This window comes from Fukomys damarensis, unplaced genomic scaffold, assembly GCF_012274545.1.
Source record: "Fukomys damarensis isolate Sample0158 unplaced genomic scaffold, DMR_v1.0_HiC HiC_scaffold_16, whole genome shotgun sequence".
Classification (NCBI taxonomy): domain Eukaryota; kingdom Metazoa; phylum Chordata; class Mammalia; order Rodentia; family Bathyergidae; genus Fukomys; species Fukomys damarensis.
In genome coordinates, this window is record NW_022900928.1 from 33,980,512 (window position 1) to 33,985,991 (window position 5,480).

General features: G+C 36.7%; 1 long non-coding RNA gene across 1 annotated transcript; it reads left to right on the forward strand.

The window, feature by feature from the left end:
• Positions 1–2,379: 2,379 nt before the first annotated feature.
• Positions 2,380–5,239, forward strand: LOC117286324. The gene is made up of 3 exons (XR_004517450.1): positions 2,380–2,424; positions 3,235–3,275; positions 5,202–5,239. It is a non-coding gene; the product is annotated as an uncharacterized LOC117286324 (long non-coding RNA).
• Positions 5,240–5,480: the final 241 nt, after the last annotated feature.

Here is a 5,480-nt window from a genome sequence, read left to right on the forward strand (position 1 = left end):
TTTGTATTTTCTTCTATAAATTTACTTAGCATGAGATATTGAAAGTGCAAGTTGTAACTTCTTATTTAGGATCACATTTACTTTCCCTTCCTGATATTTTCTAGCATAAACGAGACAATAAATGTTGATTTATATTTCCTTCTTTTTTATAGTGAAAGAAGTTAAAGCATGCACTATATACTTGAAATGAAAGATTCTCATTTTGTAGCTCGAGAAGATTCACACTCCTTCCTGAGTCTCAATTTCTCCCTCAAGAGCACTAATTTTTATATGAGAAAGTGATCTGAAATTATTGAGTGAAACATTTAAAATAGAAGTTATTAATCATCTTCAACATGATTTACAAATATATTTCATTAGCTTTCTTTCAGTCGCATTGGGCAACTATTAATAAAGGTTTTAGTGATAGAAATCTTTTAAAAGAGAGTTGTCGCATTGGAAAATCAAATTAACATGTCACAAGGTTGTTGAAATATTCTAACCTTTCATATTTCGTCTATTTCAGTTGTGTGATACACCCTCACCCTTTTAATATACTCCCAAAATTTGTGACTCTCATAAGCAACTCTCCAGACTTACATTCGTCATAAATTGGAGGGAAAGTATAAGAATTTTCCATGTTCAAGTCCTGTAAGAGCCAGGCAGGCAAAGATTAGTTTTCAGCCTCCATTGAGAATTTCCACCTTTAAATAACAACTTCCCAGCTACATACTCCAAAAGATATTTCTATAAATGAATGTAATTATACTGCACTTTAGGATGGAAAGCCAAAGGCAAGGTGCCCAACAGGACAAGTGAGGCACCAAATTAAGGAAAAATTAAGAGAGTAACTGTAAGCTTGAAATTGCACCCTCAGAAATTTCCAGTCTAGTTGGAAAAGTGCCTCAGAGAGTAAGAAAAGCAATTAGTTTGTTTAGCAGTTTAATAAATAATGGTACAAATCAAGTGGTAGGAGGAGCTGGGGGAGAAAATATGCACACATCATTCTTCCTGCAGCAAGGGGAGGAAAGGGAAAGAGATAAATGAGATAAAGCAGAGAAAAGTGATACTGAGTTAGACTTTGAAGGGTGGATAATCCCACAATGACAGGACATGCGTGGTGTGAAGGGCACACAGCCTGTGCATTCATTGGATAAAAATGTATCGAGGATTTGGGAACAGTGTTGTCATAACACTAAACCAATCAGAACGATGGCTGCATGCAGTCAAAAGCAAGGTTTTCGCTATGAACTAATATTTACATCCTGCCTAGGCAACCCCTCTAGTTGAAAGCACCATCATAAATGGATGGATTTTAAATTGAGTTGGATCTGCAACCCTGGGGGCGAGGGGAATTCAAACTTAAGAAGAAAGAGAAAAGAAAGAAAAACACTGTAAAAATCTGTGGAACTAGGCTTTGTTTATGAAAATTAGACACCACTGTACTAGAAATAGTTTGACTTAACAGGCATCTCAGTCATACACAGACAGGCACAGGTACACACATCCAGAGGCTATGGCATTTCTAACTAAAATGTGGTTAATTTAATGACAGTGGCTCAAAAGATGGGATACAGTTTGGCCATTTAAATTACATTTATAAATATTTGAATGGTGTGGAAATGGTTGCAATAAATTTAAAACTTAGAAATAAGTTAGTATCATTCTAACCTATGAAAAATAGGCATAAACATATGTCGGTGAAAACTAGAATGAAATATACTAAGATTATAATAATAGGTCTCTCTGAGTGGTAGTCCTCTAAGTGATATTTATTCCTTCATAGCTTTCTGGGATCACCGATTTGTCTGGGATGAGCTATATGTATAATAGCAAACATAGAAAAATGCATTGCTAAAAACGAGCCTACAAATTTTAAAAGAGATTATCACAGTTCATCCTTGGTAGGATTAGTTTTGCTTATAGTAACCAAGGAGGCTACTTGCTAGACTTAAATACCCTCATTGGAAATAATTGAATCTTTTTAACAAGAGTGCTTCAGGATATTCTATGATTTACCTTGATCAACTGTGCAAATGTGGTTTTATTTCAAGAATTACCTTAGCACCTTACACAGTGCAGTACTTGGTTGACCTTTTATTTAGGATTAAAGTACCATATAATTAACTTTTTTGTATACAGAGTTAAAACTTAATGAAAATGTGAGGTGAAATGCCAAAACTTAATTTGCAGGCTCCTTTCCTGTTTCACATCATGAGATCCTACAGCTTAGTTTTCTTCTCTCTTTCTTCCAGGCGCTTTGATTCTTACCAGATCAAGATTTACTAACAGCTTCCAGATAGCTCACCATAAAGAAATCAGAGAAAGCAGATTCAAGCAATGTGAAGCCAAAGGAAAAAGAATAGAGGTTAAATTCCTGTGTGGGGCAAGTTCCATTAGACTCTGACTCTGAATCAGACAAATGTGAAAACTCTGCATGTACAGGTAGTGTAATTATGGGAATCACAATTGTACCTCATGAGTTAATATGGGTGATATTTATTGAGATAGCAGACATAAACCATACCTGCTAAATTTAAGGACATAACAATATCGATTAATAATTCATTAAAGGCTATTGCGTTGTAGCCCATTATTATGCCTACGATTTAATGTCACACAACACCCCCATTCTTTTCCCTCTGTCTGCACCCTCAGCCTATGTTATAGGAAACTACTTGCTGTTTGTTGAACTTCTTAGTATTTTCTTCTTACAGTGAGAGTGATTGTATTTCTCTAAAATCCAGTCTCCTCATCTTCTGCAGCAATAGAATTTTCACTTAATACAAAGCTCCCAGGAATATGCATTACAAATCCCAGCTTCCATGGCGGCTGGATACCAGCATATTTTGGGAAATGAGATAGAAAAATGTCACGGAGTGACTCCCCTCAGTGTTGGTTAAGCTTATGCTCTTCACCCTCCTTTTCTGTCATGTACTTGAAGCTGTTCCATACACACATGTAAGTTTGAACCAAGAGAATGGGGGTCATGGTCACAGATAGGTTAAGAAATGTTAGGAAAATTCCTCAGGGCTGTTCCACCCTGGAACTTTACATTAGACAGAAAATCTGTCTCTAGTGCTTATACTACTATCACAGTATTGGTGTGTATCTGCTATTCACAGCCAACTTTTGTCAATGTCAAGCCTTTTACATATGCTAATGACTGTTGAGAATGTTATTTTCTGTATTTATGTTGTAAGGAGAATTCTACCACTTCCCATGAAGACTCAACTTAATTATTGCCTCTTCCAGGATTCCTTCCTGTGTTTCCCATGCCTGGCAGCGTTTGGCAGGTACGTCATCTTCATTGTGACAATTATTGCTGTGTTTTAATCATGACTATTTTGTTTGCCTCCCTCTCTCTGGTGTGAAATCCTTGGGGCTAAGTGTTGTACCTTATTTATCTCTTGATTCCAATGCCCTTAAAAAGTCTGGTCCATAGTAGGTAAGATTTAAGCTTTGGAAAGAATAAGTGAATGAGTGAACGGCTGGCAAAAAATTAAAAGAAATACAGAGAATTTCTCTATTATCATTCACCCAAGGTTTTCCTATCACTCAATTTTGTTTCTTCATCTACCCCTCTTTTCCCCTTAGCAAGGGGAAGGGCTTACTTCATCATTGAGTAACAATTGCTTTCAGAGTCCCTTAGTCACATCAGAATGCCCTCCTCCAAGTTCCACTGTGAATTCCTATTGATTTTTCTAGTCAGAAATCTCAGCTTCACTGATGTGACTGTAAAGGAAAGTAGGAAAAACAGTGTGAAATCCATCCCCTATCTAAATCTCCATTACCTTCTGCTGTTTTTGTTTCAAGATGATTCAATTACAAAGTATATACTCAAGCCTTTTTCTCCCCCTTCTTAGGGCTGCTTATAAAAAAATTAAACTAGGTACATAAAAGAGATTATATTGCTGCTCTTCCAAGTCTCAGAAAAAAATAAATCATCAGAAACTAGAATAGACCAATACAATTTATTTTGTTTGTAACTTTAGGTTAGTTCATTGTTGGGGTTTATGTGATAGCATATTGCTATTACAAATTTTCCTAAAATATCAATACAGAAATGTAATTAGATCTTCTTTCAAGGTCTTATTTCCTCCAATCTACAGAATAAAAATTGTTTTCTAAAGGTTCTCTTTACATTACTAAATAATCCTTATTGTTTAGATTTTTGCATGTGGTAAACACAGCCCGGGTTTTATATTGGCTTCTGCCAACTGAAAGGGATTTTAATCTAAAATATATGATTTCTAAGGTTTAGAAGATGTTGGTATTTGACCTTCTCTTTCTCAGTGTTTTAAGGGCTACAGGAATGGGTGAGAAGAACAGAGGTCTGTCTTGATTACAACATAATTCAAACTGAACTCTAGCAGTGATAGAAATGTGAACTAGTTAACATCAATGCCCGAGAGACTAGGACCCTAATTATTGGCATAGTGTTTATATTTTGGGATGTATTGAAATTTATTATGTTCACCTTAGATTTTTTTGAGCACTTCCTACTTTTTGGTAGTAGAGAGACTCCTTGAGATAAACAATGTTAAATCTCTTTGATATTTAACAGTGCAGCTTGGCAACTAACAAAGGCAAAAACTCAGCCTGAGTGAGTGATGTAAAAGAGGCAACTAATTCAGTCCTCTTGAATTAAAGGGGGCCTTTACAGGAGACCTGGTATCTGTGTGAAACTGAAGACATGCTGCGGTTAGTCATGCAAAGGCATAAAGAGGAAAAAAGAAATGCCTCAGACTTAAGAGGAATCAGGTGGTGTTGTAGTTTAGATTTAAAATATCTCCAAAAGAGTCCTGTTCAGAGGTGGGGCTTTTGAGGGAGGAAAGGGCATGGAAAAAAAAATTCTAAAATATATCATGTACAGGTACAAATTCCCAATGATGAATGTGATCATAATGTCTACTTAAAATGTACCAATCAAGTTAATTTTTTAAAAAGCGACTGCATCGTGGGGGCACTAAACTCTGAGAATCAAGCCGTAGAGGAGGAGTCCTGCAGGTGAATGTCCTTTAGGAGGTGGGGCCCGGCTGGAGGTGGCAAGCTGGGACAATGGCCCGGAAGTGCTCCTTCTTGTTCCCCACTCTTTGCTTCTTGAGCCGCTTCCCTCTGTCCTTCCTTCTCCCACCCCATTTCTGCCTTGGAGCCAGACAACCAGAGTCTGAACACACAGGCAACTGAGCCAAATAAACCTCGTCTCCTTTAATTTGTAGGTTTCTTGTATTGTGCCTCGGTGACAAGACAGCTGACTAAGAAAATGGGGAAGAAATGAGGCTGGAGAGGTAAGGAGAAAGGGACTGTGAAAAGCCTACTCAACTATTTCAATCACTCTTTCACTTGTTCATTATGTAATCAGCAATCACCTATTGAGCATTCACTAAGTTCCTGGAAATGTTCAAACACCTGGAAAATGAGAGTGAAGGAAACTGATCAAATCCTGCAGTGGTGAAACTTATATTCTAATGAGTGCAAAAAAAAAAAAAAAAAAAAAA